Below are 18,213 nucleotides of genomic sequence, written 5' to 3' on the forward strand. Positions count from 1 at the left end.
TGATGTCAGACTTGAGAGTCAGCCGGTTAGAAACTTATTCATGTTTCCACTGCTCAAACAGCTGCCTCTCTGGTGGCATTCCCAGAGCAAGCTACTCAGCCTGCATTGACAGTTCAACCCAGGCTGCCAGAGTGTTAGCACAAAGCTGCTCTGGTGTCAGTTTTAAGAAGAGCTAAGAGGAATGCACAGAAGTATTGTTCAGAAGCTTGAAGGAAGTTGGCATCGGAGAGAGGGAATGGAGCCATCTGTAGTGGAACAGGGAGGGTTGTAGAAGAAGGTCATGTCTGTGACAGTTTTAACATGGATCAAGCAAGAATAATGCCACTTTTTTCAATTATTAGTTATTCCATCATGATTTTTATAGTGTTAGGAGGCAAAGATAAAAAGCTGTCCCACAAATCCACCCTCAAAATGTTCCATCTTTTTCATAATAGTACAACCTTTCTATATACTTTTTTCACCAGTCGTCAAAGATAGACCCTTTTATCTCAAATAAGTTTTTAAAGAGGTGAGAAGCTTGAAGTATGTTCATCTTTTTTCTCATCAGACTCTAACTTGAAACAGATATTATAGGTGGATTCCGTAGCAACACACATTGTTGACTAACATTTTCCATTATAAGACCCTGTTTTCACTTGCTTACAACTTGTCAGAACTTGAGTTGTTCAGGCTGAAATTTTCAAAGTTGGGTGACTGCCTCAGGCTGATTATATATGTAAAATAAGGATTCAGCAAAAGTGGTCTAGCCATTCTGAGAATGAAGTTAGGGAAAAATGTTACAAAATTCTTATAATTGTGTTGAGACACTCTAGCTTAGTGCCCCTGTGCTTGGGAGCAGAGATTCAAAATTTGGCAGAGAACCGCCTTTTGTCATTCCTGAGAAAATCCACCCAAATTTGTCTGAATTGTTAGCCTCTGAAAATTTTCATTTGCGTGTGCTCAGTAGATGTTTGTTTGAGACTAGCAGCAAAACTATCCAAATGTTCCATCTCCACTGAGCATGCTGCACCCCCAAAGAGGTTACTGGACATACCCCAGCCTGGGGCTGAGCAGAACATTTCCTACAAATGCTCATCCTAGATGAGGGGGCACACTGTGCTGCCATGCACCAGAACTGAGAGCAAGGAGACTGTATCTCCTGTCCTGTCAGTACTTCCACTGCTAGTGCTCATGCAGTGTTTGAGGAGAAGAAGGATGCAGCCGGATTGTCGTGCAGGAGTGGAGAGGGGACAGATTGGTGGTGGGACAGGAATAGCAGTGGGTGGGAATAAGGATGGGGACAGGAGCAGAAACAGAACAGATCTGGCTGGGGGACATAGAAGCAAAGGAGGGTAGATACAGGGAAAGGGAGGTAGGAACAAACGGGATATGAAGGGGTGAGAGGATTTATATAAACACTCTTCACCAGAATCTGGAATAGAACTCAGGGTACTTGAGTCTAAGTATTCCTCTGCTGTCCGCAAATATTTGTGAAACCCACTGGCAAAGTATAAGTCTGATCGTCCTTTAGTGGCTGATGCACAAGGAGGATATCAACCTCCTCCTCCTCCTATGGCTTATGTGTTAGTGGCCTGTGCTGTAAATCTGAAGGTTTTTACCATACTGATGAGTTGTGTGGGGTCATTGTGGTTCCATATGAGATGGTTTTGTTAAAATAACTTGGTAAATTCATTTTTAAAAACTACATTAAAAGCATGTTAAAGTTGCAAAATCAAGCATTCAAAAGTTAGGAATTTCAGAATTATAGTTGCTCGTACAAATTTAATTTCAGTCCCCTTGTGTGCTTGCATTATAATACAGCTGTTAATTACATGACCTGTTTACATGTTTTTCCACAGGACCTCTGCCTTTTTGAGTGGTGTTCAGAGATTGAATCAGGGTCATGTAGTGAATGAGGCTGTTGTCTGTAAGACCACTGCCTTATTTTTTGTGGAAACAGGAAAGTATGAAGTGATTGGGGGAGGCAGCGGGGAGAGAGGTGGTCTTGTCTCATGGTTAAAACATGTGATTGTCTATCCTTGCCTCTGCCATGAAGTTCCTATATGATGCTGGCTGTAGTGGGGTGGTTACCCTGCTCTTGATGTAAGAGGAGTGAGAACAGCTGGGGGAAGCTGAGTGAGTAGCTGACCACAGCTGTGGCCAGCTCAATCAGGGCCCAGCTGGCCCTTATAAGAGGGCTGGGGGCCAGGTTCTGGAGGAGCTGTCTCTCTTTAGTCCTGGAGGGAGAGGGCCTAGCTGCTGGGGAACATATGGTACCTGAAACTGGAGCAGTGCTGGGGAATAGGGTAAGGGAGCTGGGGAACTCCAGCCTGGTAAACCCCCAGGCTGCAGACCTTGGTGAAGGTCTATACAGGTACTGGGGTTGCAGAGGTGCAGCCCGGGGTTAGGCAGAGGCAGCTGGTCCAACCTCCTTGCTAATGATGAGTGGTCATGACAGACTGCAGTTTGCTCCAGTGAGCGGGGGCTAGATGATGATGGCAGTAGTCACTTAGGCAAGGTGGGTGAGAGAGTTGGGGTTTCCCTGGAAGGGGAAACCCAGAGCGTGGTAGGGTACTGCTAGGGCAGCACCCCAAGGTAAAGGGCACAGGGGTCTGGAAGGGACACAGGGGCCAGCGGCAGGCGAGACATCGGCCAGTAGGAGGCGCTCCGTACACTGGAGAGCTAATTCCCAAGATGACCAGCAGGAGGCACCGCACTGGTGAGTCGTTGCTTCGCTACACTGGCCTAATCATTTAAATCGAAATTTTCCACAGATGACCACTGAGTGTTCCTCATTTTCTGGGTGCCCAACTAGAGACATGATTTGCAGAAGTACTGAGCACTCAGACCTATGGGAGCTGTGCTTTGAACATATAAAGAGCTGTAAAAAATGTGAGGTACTCTGAAAAACCTAAATAGCTTGATTTGGGGACCCAAAATTAGTGGACAGTTGAGACAGTTATTCTCTGTCTTAGTTTCTTGTCTTTAAAATGGGGATAGCACCATCACTTTACCTCACAGAGACGTTGCAAAGATAAATTCATAAACATTTTTTAAGCACAATTGGGCTAAGGTAATGAGCATCAGATGAAGCCCATGAGGAAATATCTTTATTCAGTGCGGAGTATCAATAGTGTGAGATAATTAAGGCATGGGTTCACACATTGAATGATGAAGATAGAAAGAAATAGCTTCCCATTCAGTTGAGCGCTGTCCATCCAGGGCATTGAGTGAGGCAAGGGTCCTGTGGAAAGAATGGTATGTGATCATTAAATACTTTAGGCATACACACAAGAGGGCTGAATTAAAAGTTGTACAGGCAACCTTAATTTCTGGCATTCCTAACTTTTTGAGAGCTTGACTTCATAACTTTAGTATTCTTTAATTTTTTTTAGTGTATGTAAAACAGAAATTGAATTATTCAGAAAATGTGTATTATGGTGAGTCGTTGCAGTCTCATTAATATACAGATCTCATAGACTTTTCATGCAGCTTTGTGCCTCTATGTATATTTGCTTCTATTAAGAACATGTTGTGATAGTACCCATAACAACACTAACTTGTAGTCCAAAAACGCATCACAAAAGCATGTCCACCCAGCCCCGGATCCTTTCCTGTGCAGCAGGTTCTACAAGTTAGTGTTCAGATATGTTAAGATATGTTCAGGTATTGTGTAACAGGAAGTGAAATCTGGAAGCAGTGAGTAGGTCTCTGTGTTCATGTCTTTCCCAGTAGGTCTGATAGATATCCTTGGTGCTGAAATGGTAGCTGGAAGAAATGAATACATTCAGTTTACTAATTTTAATGCTGTATTGAGATTGACCATAGAAATTGCTGGTAGCAGAAGTGCTAGTCTATGATTTAAACAATTATAAGAATGGAGGTTGTACTTTGAGAGAAAATGACAAGATTGTGGAAAAATGCAGTTGTACAGGTATCACAATTTCAGATCCAGTTGACAAAAGTATACTTCTAGGTTAATGGAAAAGAGATACAGTCCATAGTGGAAAAGAAATGCAGTCCATGTGGTATTTTAAGAGCTAATCTGTTCATTGATTCTAATTTGGTTTACAGTCAACTTAGAAGAATTTTCATCCAGGACCATTACTTGGCATGCTTTAGAACAGTGGTTCTCAAACTGTGGGTCGGGATCCCAAAGTGGGTCTTGAGCCCATTTTAATGGGGTCACCAGGGCCAGCATTAGAGTGACTGGGACTGAACCTGAAGCCTCAGTGCTTTAGCCCCAGGCAGTGGGGCTTGGGCTTGGGCTCTATCTGCGCCACCTCCCATCCCCGCACTACCTCCCTCCCCTGGTCATGTAGTAATTTTTGTTGTCGGAAGTGGGTCACGGTTCAATGAAATTTGAGAACTGATACTTTAGAATATAATATTTGGGTGGCAGATTGTTCCCAGGGCAATACTGTACAAACATTGTTGGTTTCTGTTGTAGATCCAGAAATAAGTGTACTAAATTTATATAGAAAAATGTAAAACCAGGGCTAAGAAATTAAGTAATCCTTTTAGTGTATTATTGGATGTGTTTCTGCAGTGCTGTTTTGCTTATATATAATAGAAGCAATTTTTATTAAAATTCTGATATACTATAGGTTTCAGAGGGGTAGCCGTGTTAGTCTGTATCAGTACACCCTAATTGAATTGGCCTTGTTATGACCCGCCTTCCCCCCTTGGTAAGGCAACTCCCATCTTTTCATGAGCTATTTATTTATTCCTGCTTACTGTATTTTCCACTCCATGCATCTGATGAAGTGGGTTATATCCCACGAAATCTTATGCTCAAATAAATTGGTTAGTCTCTAAGGTGCCACAAGGACTCCTCGTTGTTTTTACTGATATACTGTACTCCCTCTGGAACCTGCTGGATTACTTTCACTTAGAGATGGGTCTGCAAGTTCTTATGCCAATCAAAATAAAAGGCTATTGGACTATGCGGTCTGAGTTGCTATTCTTCTTTATTCTTCATTTATGTCAATGGAGTTTGAAGGATTCCTTGTAAGTCAGATAAGATCCTAACAGGTTACTTAGAAAACCCTAGTTCTGTGACCTTTCTTTTCCGCTTTTTGTCTGTGGATTTATAAGAGAGGAGGTTGATGGTTTTAATAACTTGTTGCTGAAATGTAATCCTACAAACTAGGCAAATAATATAGGCAAAATAATAAAGGAGTCTGGTTTTCAGTTTAAATCAATTTTCACCAGAAAATAAAATGTATACCATACACTTGGAAATAAAGGCAGCCATTTTGTAAATTAAAATCTATCTCAAAAAAAGTGCAGGATGCCTTTTTGTTGTGTGGGGTGGCCTACGTCATTTTGTTGTACTGCATCTCCTAATGCAAAGTTGTGGCAATGTCTCACTGTATGATCTTTAAACGGGGACTTCTCGTCATTATTTCATATAAACAGGGTCTGAATTTGGTTTCCAGTGCCATGTCCATATCATTCAGTAACCAGGATGAACTACAAGATGTCGCATTGCAAATGCATATAAAACATAACAAGACCAAATGCTGCTGACTAAGGGTCTTATGCTGCCACCAGTGAAGTCAGTAGTTCACTGTTATCTTCACCAGCAGCAAACCATTAATTGTAATACCACTTTTTGTCAGTTTTATACCCAAAAATGGAATAAAGTTGATGAACTTCTGCAGTTGGGATCAGCATGCTGAAAAATATCTGTAAACGTTTAATCTGTAGCATCAATATATAGAGAATTCTCATTTTGAGTTCTCTTATGATGAATATAAGAATGGCCATACTGGGTCAGACCAAAGGTCCATCCAGCCCAGTCTCCTATCTACCGACAGTGGCCAATGCCAGGTGCCCCAGAGGGAGTGAACCTAACAGGTAATGATCAAGTGATCTCTCTCCTGCCATCCATCTTCACTCTCTGACAAACAGAGGCTAGGGACACCATTCCTTGCCCATCCTGGCTAATAGCCATTAATGGATTTAACCTCCATGAATTTATCCAGTTCGCTTTTAAACCCTGTTATAGTCCTAGCCTTCACAAAGCATGATGAGTGCCTGCCCGAAAGGAGGGAGAGGCTATGTATTGTGCCCTAAAGAGTGGTCTCTGTTGGACTAGTGAGGGAATTTGATTACATAGCTGGGGATCTTCCACTTATAAAGCTTTGCCTTGAGTCTCAGATACTTAAATCTAAGCATTTTAAAGTTATCCTAGACTAATTTTAGCTGCCATGATAATACATGGTGGGGTGAAGTGGAGAGGTCATTTCTCAAATAGTCGTGACTTAAATCATAGTTTTGCAGATAAAAATCAACACCTTGATTGCACCCATAAGTGAATAAGAATCCACTTATTAAGAATAAGAATCCAGTCTTAGGAGTTGGAAGATTCATGTAATATGCTGTCTGTGGATAACAAGCAGCCACATTCTGCACTTTAAAAAATATTTTATCAGAAAAATAAACCTCACTGTTTCTTGATCCATGTTAATCTTTCAAATGTACACAGTAAACTTAAATTTGGACCAGAATTTCTTTGGTTTAATAAAAAAACCCCCAAAATCCAAAAGAAATATTTTCAATTAAAAATAAACAAATATATCATTCTCTTGCAATGTTGGTAACAAACACTGAAGCACTAAGAACCTGAGAGTTAAATTCACTGTGAACAGTGAAACTGACTTCATTGATTTTCATTGTTCAGAGTGGCAAAAGTACACAAAGAACATAAATAGTGAAAAGTAAATTGGATTTTAAAAATGTGTTCACTTTTAAGTATCTGAGGTGTTGCATAGGTAAAGAGAGTGTCAATTTAAAAATCATATATTGTAAAACAGTGACCCTTTAAAGTGACCTTCAGTATAAACTTGGCATTATGGCGAGACCTGCACTATTTTGCTGGTATTCTACTCCATGTAGCTGATACTGGTTTCCACAGCCTTGCTCTAAAATTAATATACACATTAATATACTACCAGCCATGGGTCAATAGGCATATGAAGGGTGGATCCCTACCAGTGAGGACCAGAGACTGTCCTCGTGAGAAGCCAGATCCTCAACTGCTGTGGTGAGCAGTGGGATTCTTACTAGAAGGGCTTGTAACATTTATCGACCACTTATAAACTGAGAGATACAAAGATGGGAATCTTCAGCAACCAGATTCAGCATTTGACACCGTAGTGAATAGCCCAGTCACCCTGCTACCATTTACTGGGAAAGGGGCTATGATTTCTACTGTGATGCTGTCCCTGGGCCCTAACTGTGGGAAGAGATGGCCAGCCCTCTGTGGAGATAGAGGTGGTTAGGGACTATTTAGAAAAGCTGGACGTGCACAAGTCCATGGGGCCGGACGAGTTGCATCCGAGAGTGCTGAAGGAATTGGCGGCTGTGATTGCAGAGCCATTGGCCATTATCTTTGAAAACTCGTGGCGAACCGGGGAAGTCCCGGATGACTGGAAAAAGGCTAATGTAGTGCCAATCTTTAAAAAAGGGAAGAAGGAGGATCCTGGGAACTACAGGCCAGTCAGCCTCACTTCAGTCCCTGGAAAAATCATGGAGCAGGTTCTCAAAGAATCAATCCTGAAGCACTTGCATGAGAGGAAAGTGATCAGGAACAGCCAGCATGGATTCACCAAGGGAAGGTCATGCCTGACTAATCTAATCACCTTTTATGATGAGATTACTGGTTCTGTGGATGAAGGGAAAGCAGTGGATGTATTGTTTCTTGACTTTAGCAAAGCTTTTGACATGGTCTCCCACAGTATTCTTGTCAGCAAGTTAAGGAAGTATGGGCTGGATGAATGCACTACAAGGTGGATAGAAAGCTGGCTAGATTGTCGGGCTCAACGGGTAGTGATCAATGGCTCCATATCTAGTTGGCAGCCGGTATCAAGTGGAGTACCCCAAGGGTCGGTCCTGGGGCCGGTTTTGTTCAATATCTTCATAAATGATCTGGAGGATGGTGTGGATTGCACTCTCAGCAAATTTGCGGATGATACTAAACTGGGAGGAGTGGTAGATACGTTGGAGGGGAGGGATAGGATACAGAAAGACCTAGACAAATTGGAGGATTGGGCCAAAAGAAATCTGATGAGGTTCAATAAGGATAAGTGCAGGGTCCTGCACTTAGGACGGAAGAACCCAATGCACAGCTACAGACTAGGGACCGAATGGCTAGGCAGCAGTTCTGCGGAAAAGGACCTAGGGGTGACTGTGGACGAGAAGCTGGATATGAGTCAGCATTGTGCCCTTGTTGCCAAGAAGGCCAATGGCATTTTGGGATGTATAAGTAGGGGCATAGCGAGCAGATCGAGGGACGTGATCGTTCCCCTCTATTCGACATTGGTGAGGCCTCATCAGGAGTACTGTGTCCAGTTTTGGGCCCCACACTACAAGAAGGATGTGGATAAATTGGAGAGAGTCCAGCGAAGGGCAACAAAAATGATTAGGGGACTGGAACACATGAGTTATGAGGAGAGGCTGAGGGAGCTGGGATTGTTTAGCCTGCAGAAGAGAAGAATGAGGGGGGATTTGATAGCTGCTTTCAACTACCTGAAAGGGGGTTCCAAAGAGGATGGCTCTAGACTGTTCTCAATGGTAGCAGATGACAGAACGAGGAGTAATGGTCTCAAGTTGCAGTGGGGGAGGTTTAGATTGGATATTAGGAAAAACTTTTTCACTAAGAGGGTGGTGAAACACTGGAATGCGTTACCTAGGGAGGTGGTAGAATCTCCTTCCTTAGAGGTTTTTAAGGTCAGGCTTGACAAAGCCCTGGCTGGGATGATTTAACTGGGAATTGGTCCTGCTTTGAGTAGGGGGTTGGACTAGATGACCTTCAGGGGTCCCTTCCAACCCTGATATTCTATGATTCTATGACTCTCTTGCATCTAACCCTTTGGCTGGTAGATGTCTGAAATCTAAGTCTTCTCTTCCTCCCTCACTTTCCTTTTTATCTGCCGATAAAAGGAAAGTGACAGGATGGCATGGGTCACCCTCTACTCATATTTGTGAAGTATTCTTCACAACCATAAGGGTTAGAAGCTTAATTTTTGTTTTGAAAGAAATGATAAATTCTAAACACATAGTTGGTAGGCAGGTCCCAGCCATTCTCCAAAGAAAGTGGTTATTCAGACTCTATCTGCCAAGGTGTTGTTCCTAGGCTGGGTATTTCCATACCAGCCTTTTGCTGGTAGGTGTCTGAAACTCGAGTTCCTCTTTCTGCCGTACTCCTCCTGGCTGATGGAATGGAGAAGGGTGTTTTTTTATTTTTTTGCTTAAAGCCTCTCCTCCTTCCTACACACTCCAGAGTTTCCTGTCTTATAGGGGAGAGGGTCTTCTGCTAGTCTAGCTCTTTATTTTCTTGTTGAGGACAATTTTTAAAAAAATGCTGGAAAAACATGCTGTACCTAAATAGGCTGGCCTGAATATGCATTATATGCCCATTATTGGCCAGCTAGCCGTATTTACTCAAAGGTTTAGATCCATCAAGGGTAGCAGCATCCTCACCTTGTCAACCCCAATGAAGTGCTATGGTCATTTATATTAAGAAACCAGAAACATAGATGTGAATTATTCAACTTAAATTTTTCCTCTATATCAAAAATGTTCTTTATTTCTTTTTTAGTTAAAAACATATGTAGGGAAAGTAAAAATGGACAGATGTTTCCTTAGCTATCCTTTGCTAGACTTCTGCAATTCATGTTTCCTGTAAATTTCATAGTAATGTTTAACTACAGATCTAGCACATTCCCTAAATTCAGAATTACATGATAAATCATGGTTCTTAACCAGTGGTTGTGACACCAAGGATGGCTCTGAGCAGATTTCAGGGAGTCACGAACATCCTTCCTTTCTTTATTGCTAGGTGAGAGGGGAGTCCCAAAACGTATGGAAGGGACGGAGGTTCCAAATCTTTTCTGTTGTAACATGAAGGTCACAGAAAGGATAAAGTTGAGACCCACTGGACTTAATGTTCCACAAAAAGCTAATTTGATTTATTGCATAGGGCTGTAAGAGCACTTGAGAATATTTAATTGATAAATATTACAGTTTATCAAAGTTAAATAATTCAGTCAGTATCTTTAAAGTCTCTAAATGCATATTTACTTAGCCCTAATTGCTCAAGTAAATAATGGGTCTTCAAGAATCACTTAAAGTGAATCCATGAATGTAAATTTGAGTACATAAATATGCATTTTACAAAGGTGCCTTAAACACACTTTTTAAAAGTACCATTGGAAGGTTTGGAAACTTACATTAATTCCATTCCCACAGAAATTGGACAGACATACAAACTGTTTAAATAGTAAAGGTTTGATTAAGCTTTCTGAATCCAGGAAATTTAGATTTTACACTGATCCTCTGGTCAGTCTAAATTTCTGACTTTGTTAATTTAGCTCAGTTTACAGATGTTTGTATATTGGTACAGATTTCCCCTTTCTCCCTACTGTTGTCATAGGGTCCCTTGTATATTTGAATTGTTGACTGCTGATAACTATTTTGTTTTTTACCTGCAGTACCTACTGAATGTGTATTTTAGTTGAAGAATTCCACATTCAGATTTGTTGTTTAAAAATGATATAGTCAGTTTGTCACACTTGCATCTGAAAATATTGTACTTTTTCCCATTGCAAGTAAACTGTAAGATTACTGTAACTAAAAGAGATGGGAAAGAAAGAAAATCCACTTATTTTTCTTTTTTCAGTTTGCTTCCATTGTGCATTTTGTGTATAGTAAGTTTAACTAATGATGGAGCATGCCTTTCTTTCAGCCTGCAAGAGGGTGTTTACCAGTGATAGCAGCAGCAGAGTTTAAACTGAAGCTGTAGTGACAGGTAAGCAGCAGGCAGCTTTGTGCACAGAGAGAAAAGAAAACTGGTTAGCCCTAGCACAATTAACTTGAGCTGATGTTGCTCTCAGATCTTCCTTAAAGATCTTTCAAACACAAGAAGAGGAGCAGAAAAACTGTATATAACAGGGTTAAAAAAATAATTAGGACAGTGTTTAAAGAGTGCTATATCAGGAAAAAGAAACAAAAACAAGTTGACACTGTGTCTTTATGAAAAACTTTTCCTTGTACGCTTATATATGACACGGTCACATGCATACATTTCTGTTTAAAGGAGATAACAGATACCTGTGGTTAAAAGAAATGTTCCTGCAGCGCTTTTAGAATTGAAGCAGGTCAAGAAACTGATGATGGACTCTTGGCCTTTTTATTGTAAGCTCACGAAAGTTTATGCTCAAATAAATTTGTTAGTCTCTAAGGTGCCACAAGTACTCCTTTTCTTCTTACTATGGAGCAGGTATTTGGACTGATTTCTAGCAAACAGAACTGTCTTAGGGATCTCAATAGAACCAGCCTGTTGCTTGGTTAATTTCCAAAATGCAAAATTTAACTACTAAGTTAATCAGGCTGGTAGATGCTCTTGTGATTTCACACTTACTGGCTGTTTGGACCAACTTTTGCCCTGTGAAAGTGACTCTTGACTAATGCAAGGGAAGAGAGAATTTTTGTTTTTAAATTTTATGAAAAGAGAATCCAAATTTGTTTTCATGTCTTAGCTCTTGACTGTTTTTCATCCAGCTTTCTTGTCTGTACATTTTGACTAAAACGATGTAAATGCACAGTAGTATGTAAATACTTTGTAGTGGCTTTGGCCAGGTCAAGCATACTTTTTCATCTATGCTTCCATACAGTGGCAACCTTTTCTTTCTGTTATGGTCCTTGTTCCAGTCAGATGCCTTTGTCATCCCCAAGTTGCATCACTGAAATGTGCTGTTGATGGGGCTGGCTATACCTGAAGACAACCTAGAAGATTTTGCTGGTACAAAAGACAGCTCTGTACTTTCGTAACCATTCCATGCAGGGAGCAGGAGGTCTATGGATTGTGCTGGCATCCAGTTTGTTTCTGAGTGTAATTCAGGATGTTGATCTTTAACTATAAATCCTGCTATGGTTTGGGTATTGGGGTGCAGATCCTCAGCTGGTATAAGTGAATTTATACCAGCTGAGTGTCTGCACCGGGTACCTGAAACACTGCCCTTCTCTCTCCTTGTTTTATCTTGACATTTTGCAGCAGTTGTCATACTCAAAGTACCTGTCCGCAGATTTGTACTACACAGAGTGATAGGGCAGGACATTCTCAGTAGTGGACCTTCAGTTGTGGAACTTCTCTTTCACTAAGCAGCACCGCAGTGTGACACAGCCAGCTTAATTTTCAGGTCATGCTCAACTGTTTGTTCAAGCTTCTTCAGAGAAGTGTTGAGAAAGTATTCTTTAATTTGATCGATGGTACAAGTTTTCACAGAAGTCCACTACGAAAATTAATTAGAAAAATAGTAAGGAAAATACTACACTAGGAAAGTGCAGTAATGAATTTCATTATCCTAGAAAATCCTAGAATCCTATCCTTTAGGTGCAATGTACCATGCAAACACACTAAACAAATTGCAAGGATTCACTAAATCTTAACAGTTAGACCCTTTTTGAAATTAGAAAGGGACAGTGCAAGCAACATCCAGAGTGATTGACAGCTTTATAAAGTGTGAGTGCTTAGTCAGTCACATCGCTTGAAATGATTAGCATTCCTAACCCTCTAATTTAGAAGAGTGTGCCTTATCCATTGAGTAATGTAAGTAATAGCCTGAGATTGTACCACTGTCAAAATGGGTGCCAAAATGGGAGCTATGGGTTGTTCAGCATTTGTGAAAATGAGGCCACTTATTTAGGTGCCTGAATATGCATTTGTAAGCCCCTTACTGTAGGCATCCATTTTTTAAAAACTTGGCCTAAGCCCATCCTCATAAAAATAGCTTTATGAGGAAAGCTCCTACAGGCAACTTAGCACTAGGTACTGACAAAGTCCAGAGTACTCCTCAGAACAAAGTGGCTTCAGGGGCCCAGCATTCTTAATTTAGTTCATTTTCAGATGTATCATATTGGGTTACTTTGTTTAGTCCCACTTCTGTGCTGCAGTGGTTTAAAGTGAAATAAAAGCTACAGGAAGTCTGCTCTGGTGTGCACTGCATGCTGCTACTGCAGAGAGAAGCATTTTAGTAAATTTCTCTGTTCAGTTCACAGAACAGAAGAGGACACAGAGTGGTATTGGAGAGATGGAAAAGACAGTTACTTGTGGGCCTGCAGGTAGCAATCTGTTCCTCCCTGATCCTCCTCTATAGGTTGATCATCTTTTTAGAGAGAGAAAGTGAGACGCTGTGGTTGGGGGCAGAGATGGCACAGGGAACTACTTTGGTGGGGAATGAGGGAGGTTGGTGGAGAAGTGGGAAGAAAAAGGGGTATCTTCTTTCCTCTCTGCCTTCCTTCCCCTCTCAGAATGCAAATCTGGGACACTTCACAGTAAAGGTCAGGGTGGGAGAAAGCGTTTGTTCCTCTTTCCACTCCTTTACTTTTCTCTCATACTTTTACCCCTCTCCCTTCATCTTAGCTGTACCCCGCTTTGTCTCTTAATTGTTTCTGTCAGTACCTCCCCCGTCCCCCCACCAATCACCAATTGACTCCATTTGCCCCTACTTAACCCATCCTGTCCTCTTCTCACCTTAGAGCCTTCCCAAGCCCCTTCAATTCCCTCCAACCTAATCGCCATCTGCTCAAAAACATCCCCCAATTTATATACCTATACACTAAGATCAGATCCCCTCTTCTCCTGTCTACAGCTTAGAACTACCCACACAGCTCTGAAACTTTGCCTACCTATCCAGGTACAGAATGCCAACACAGTGTGAAAGGAGCAGAGAGGGAAAACACAGAATAGAGGACGAGGGAAAAGGAGAAACAACAGAATAGATTAATAAAGAGTAAATTAGACCTCCAATGCCCTGTGGATATGCAGTTCGTGTCAGGGAAATTATATCCGACTTTGTACACAAATGCTCACATTTACAATACAATATTCTGTTGGCTTCTAAAATGTTGAATGAATGAAAACAGCACATCAGAAGAGAGGATGTAAAATTTCAGAAGAGAAGTGAACTGGGTGGATTTGATTTAAATCAATTGATTTAAATCATAATTTAAATCACTAGTCAGGAAGACTCTATTTAATCATGGTTTTCTACATAAAAGTGCATTCTTGTTGTTTGTTATAACCATAATACATATTCTTCACAACTCAGAAATAGATGTAGGTTTCATTTTTAGAAGATACACACTATATATACATTTTTAAACAGATTTATTCTGAAAACTTTTCAGATTAGTTTTACAGCTATATCAGAAGATGAATGATTGTTTGGTTATTTCATTTACCAAAGATAATTGAAGCAGATATTTATGAAGTGAGTGGGAGGTGAACTATCTTCAATTCAACAGGTTAATCATTAATGTTTGGAGGATTTTCTTGCCATGCTGTATTAAGAGGAGAACATCACCAGACAGACAAATAAAACAGGTTTCAGAGTAACAGCCGTGTTAGTCTGTATTTGCAAAAAGAAAAGGAGTACTTGTGGCACCTTAGAGACTAACCAATTTATTTGAGCATAAGCTTATGCTCAAATAAATTGGTTAGTCTCTAAGGTGCCACAAGTACTCCTTTTCTTTTTGCAAATAAAACAATTTAACTAACTAAAACAACAACGTTAAGTAGTCTGGATTTTTTTATTCAACAGCAAACATGATATTTTAACAAAAAAAGCGTATGTCCCTCCCTTCTCACATTTATCTCCAGACTTCTTCTCCTTGTCCAGTTCTGTTCCACCCCCCCAAAATCTTCTATTCGTTGATCTTTTTGAAACTTTGTACTTTTAGAGAGAGGTAAGGGATTGACTCTGTGTACACAAATTTGCAGGGGGACAATAGAGTTGAGGTCTTATCTCTCTCCTCTATATATTTATTTAAAAACATTTTTGCTGTTAACAAGCATGTTACCTCTGGAGACACAAATCCACAGTTCGAGAACTGCAAGACTAAGTATCTCTGATGGCATCTTCTAGACAGAGCACTGAGTCCCATTTGGTAGATAGAAAGATTAACCTGTATAATCTATAGAGAAGCCCGTGGAACCCCATAAGACTGGGTCCCTAATTCATGACACTCATTTACAAAACTTTTCTTAAACATGACATGAATATATTGTTTCATACTATAGAATTTATAATCCCTATTCCATGATGAGATGTCTTTGAGCTATAATGTATCTTAATTAAAACTGTCCTTAGATGGGTTTTTTCCCCTCAAAGCATTTTATAAAAAAAAAAATCCAATTTAAATAAAAAAAATCATTGATTTGTATTCACCCTGGAAGTGAAGGATTCTTCCATTTTTCTGCCCTAATGGAAGCTTGAAAGTGTTGGGGTGTCTTTCCCCAGTGTTGAGGAGGATGCAGGAGAATCCTGGTACACGGGGTCTTAACTCGAAATAGAGATTTTTCTCTAAAATATCAAAGTAAAGTGGATCTTAGTGTAATCCCATTTAAGGTTGAAATAATTGTTTATCATGTGATTATTTGTAGGAAATAATAAATTTGGAAAAAATATAGATCCCTTCTAATACAGGATTCTGCCTTTGCTCTCCCTTTCCATTGCAATGATAAATTTCAAACTGCTTCTAGCTGTTAGGTAATATGACAGTAGTGGTCTGGGCTGTGCTTTTGTCTGACTCTTCTCTCATTTGAATCTTTTCTTGCTGCCTGGGACTTGAGAATTTTCTCCATTGGCAGTTGCTTTGAATTCCATTTCTTAGGGGGATGTGAGAGGTAATCTCAAATTTCAACCAGCGTGCAAAGATAAATGAAGATAATCAGATTAATAAAATGACATTTTTCTAAAATGTGGATTAATGCCCAACCCTAACTAGGGATTGGGGGGAGTGAAGGAAACTATCATATCCCCATTTTCACAGAGTTCTATAGAGAGCCAAATCAGTCGCCACTAATGCTTTGAGATTAGCAATGCCTGGATTTAATCTTGAGTAACTGTTGAGAAGGACTTCTCCAAAAGAAAAGCTGGATGAGCAAGCATTTTAGAGAGAGGTTTAAGAAAAAGCAGAAAGCCTACAAAGAGTGGAAGATGGGAGGGATTAGCAAGGTAGCTTTCCTTGCTAATCCCTATTGAGGTCAGAACTTGTAGGGATAAAGTGAGAGGCCAAAAGCCATGTAGAGTTGGACCTTGCAAAGGGAATTAAAACCAATGGTAAAAAGTTCTATAGCTATATAAATAAGAAGAAAACAAACAAAGAAGAAGTGGGACCACTAAACACTGAGGATGGAGAGGAGGTTAAGGATAATCTAGGCATGGCCCAATATCTAAACAAATACTTTGCCTCAGTGTTTAATGAGGAGTTTAGGGATAATGGTAGGATGACAAATGGGAAGGAGGATATGGAGGTAAATATTACCACATCCGAGGTAGAAACCAAACTCGAACATCTTAATGGGACTAAATCGGGGGGCCCAGATAATCTTCATCTGAGAATATTAAAGCCCATTGCAAGCCCATTAGCAAACATTTTTAATGAATCTATAAACTCAGGGGTTGTACCGTATGACTGGAGAATTGACAACATAGATCTTATTTTTAAGAAGGAGGGGCAGGGAAGCGATCTGGGTAACTACAGGCCTGTTAGTTTGACATCTGTAGTATGCAAGGTCTTGGAAAAAATTTTGAAGGAGAAAGTTAAGGACATTGAGGTCAATGGTAATTGGGACAAAATACAGTGGTTTTACAAAAGGAAGATTGTGTCAAACCAACCTGATCTCCTTCTTTCAGAAGGTAACAGTTTTTTTGTTTGTTTTTGTTTTGGTTTTTTTTAGACAAAGAAAACGCAGTGGATCTAATTTACCTTGATTTCAGTAAGCCATTTGATACAGTTCCACCTGGGGAATTATTAGCTAAATTGGAAAACATGGGGATCAATATGAAAATTGAAAGGTGGATAAGGAACTGGTTAAAGGGGAAACTACAACAGGTCATACTGAAAGCTGAACTGGAAGGAGGTTACTAGTGGAGTTCCTCAGGGATCGGTTTGGGGACCAATCTTCTTTAATCTTTTTATTACTGACCTTGGCACAAAGCTGGACTCTGCTAATAAAGTTTGAGGATGACACAAAACTGGGAGATATTGCCAATACAGAGAAGGACCGGGATATCATACAGGAAGATCTGGATGACCTTGTAAACTGGAGTAATAGTGATAGGATGAAATTTAATAGTGAAAAGTGCAAGGTCATGCATTTAGGGATTAATAACAAGAATTTCTGTTATATACTGGGGACGCGTTACGTGGAAGTAACAGAGAAGGAGAAGGACCTCGGAGTACTGGTCGATCACAGGATGACGGTGAGCCGTCAAAAAAGCAAATGTGGTCTTGGGATGTATCAGGCAAGGTATTTCCAGTAGAGATAAGGAGGTGTTAGTACTGTTATACAAGGCACTGGTGAGACCTCATCTGGAATATTGTGTGCAGTTCTGGTCTCCCATGTTTAAGAAGGATGAATTCAAACTGGAACAGATACAGAGAAGGGCTACTAGGATGATCTGAGGAATAGAAAACCTGTCTTCTGAAAGGTTTCAGAGTAACAGCCGTGTTAGTCTGTATTCGCAAAAAGAAAAGGAGTACTTGTGGCACCTTAGAGACTAACCAATTTATTTGAGCATGAGCTTTCGTGAGCTACAGCTCACTTCATTGGATGGATACCGTGGAAACTGCAGAAGACATTATATACACACAGAGACCATGAAACAATACCTCCTCCCACCCCACTGTCCTGCTGGTAATAGCTTATCTAAAGTGATCATCAAGTTGGGCCATTTAGACTCAAAGAGCTTGGCTTGTTTAGCCTAATCAAAAGAAGGCTGAGAGGAGATATGATTGCTCTCTCTAAATATATCAGAGGCATAAATACCACGGAGGGAGAAGAATTATTTAAGCTCAGTATCAATGTGGGCACAAGAACAAATGGATATAAATTGGCCATCAGGAAGTTTAGACTTGATAATAGATGAAGGTTTCTAACCATCAGAGGAATGAAGTTCTGGAACAGCCTTCCAAGGGAAGCAGTGGGGTCAAACGACATATCTGGCTTCAAGACTAAAGCTTGATAAGTTTATGGAAGGGATGATATGATGGGATAGCCTAATTTTGGCAATTAATTGATCTTCAACTATTAGCAGTAGACATGCCCAATGGCTTGTGATGAGATGTTAGATGGGGTGGGATCTGAGTTACTACAGAGAATTCTTTCCTGGGTGTCTGGCTGGTGAGTCTTGCCCACATGCTCAGGGTTTAGCTGATCGC

General features: G+C 40.5%; 1 protein-coding gene across 12 annotated transcripts in view; it reads left to right on the top strand.

Annotated features, from left to right (window-relative positions):
- Positions 1-18,213, top strand: part of MTMR3 (myotubularin related protein 3) — a 241,644-nt gene that overhangs the window by 60,320 nt on the left and 163,111 nt on the right. The window contains exon 2 of one of the 12 annotated variants that reach the window (XM_073313593.2): positions 10,733-10,795. The exons of the other annotated variants lie outside the window; for them this stretch is intronic. The gene's annotated coding sequence lies outside the window, so the exon portion shown is untranslated. The remainder of the gene's footprint in view (positions 1-10,732; positions 10,796-18,213) is intronic. 12 annotated transcript variants of the gene reach the window in all.

The sequence above is a fragment of the Lepidochelys kempii genome, chromosome 15, assembly GCF_965140285.1.
Source record: "Lepidochelys kempii isolate rLepKem1 chromosome 15, rLepKem1.hap1, whole genome shotgun sequence".
In the NCBI taxonomy this organism is placed as follows: domain Eukaryota; kingdom Metazoa; phylum Chordata; order Testudines; family Cheloniidae; genus Lepidochelys; species Lepidochelys kempii.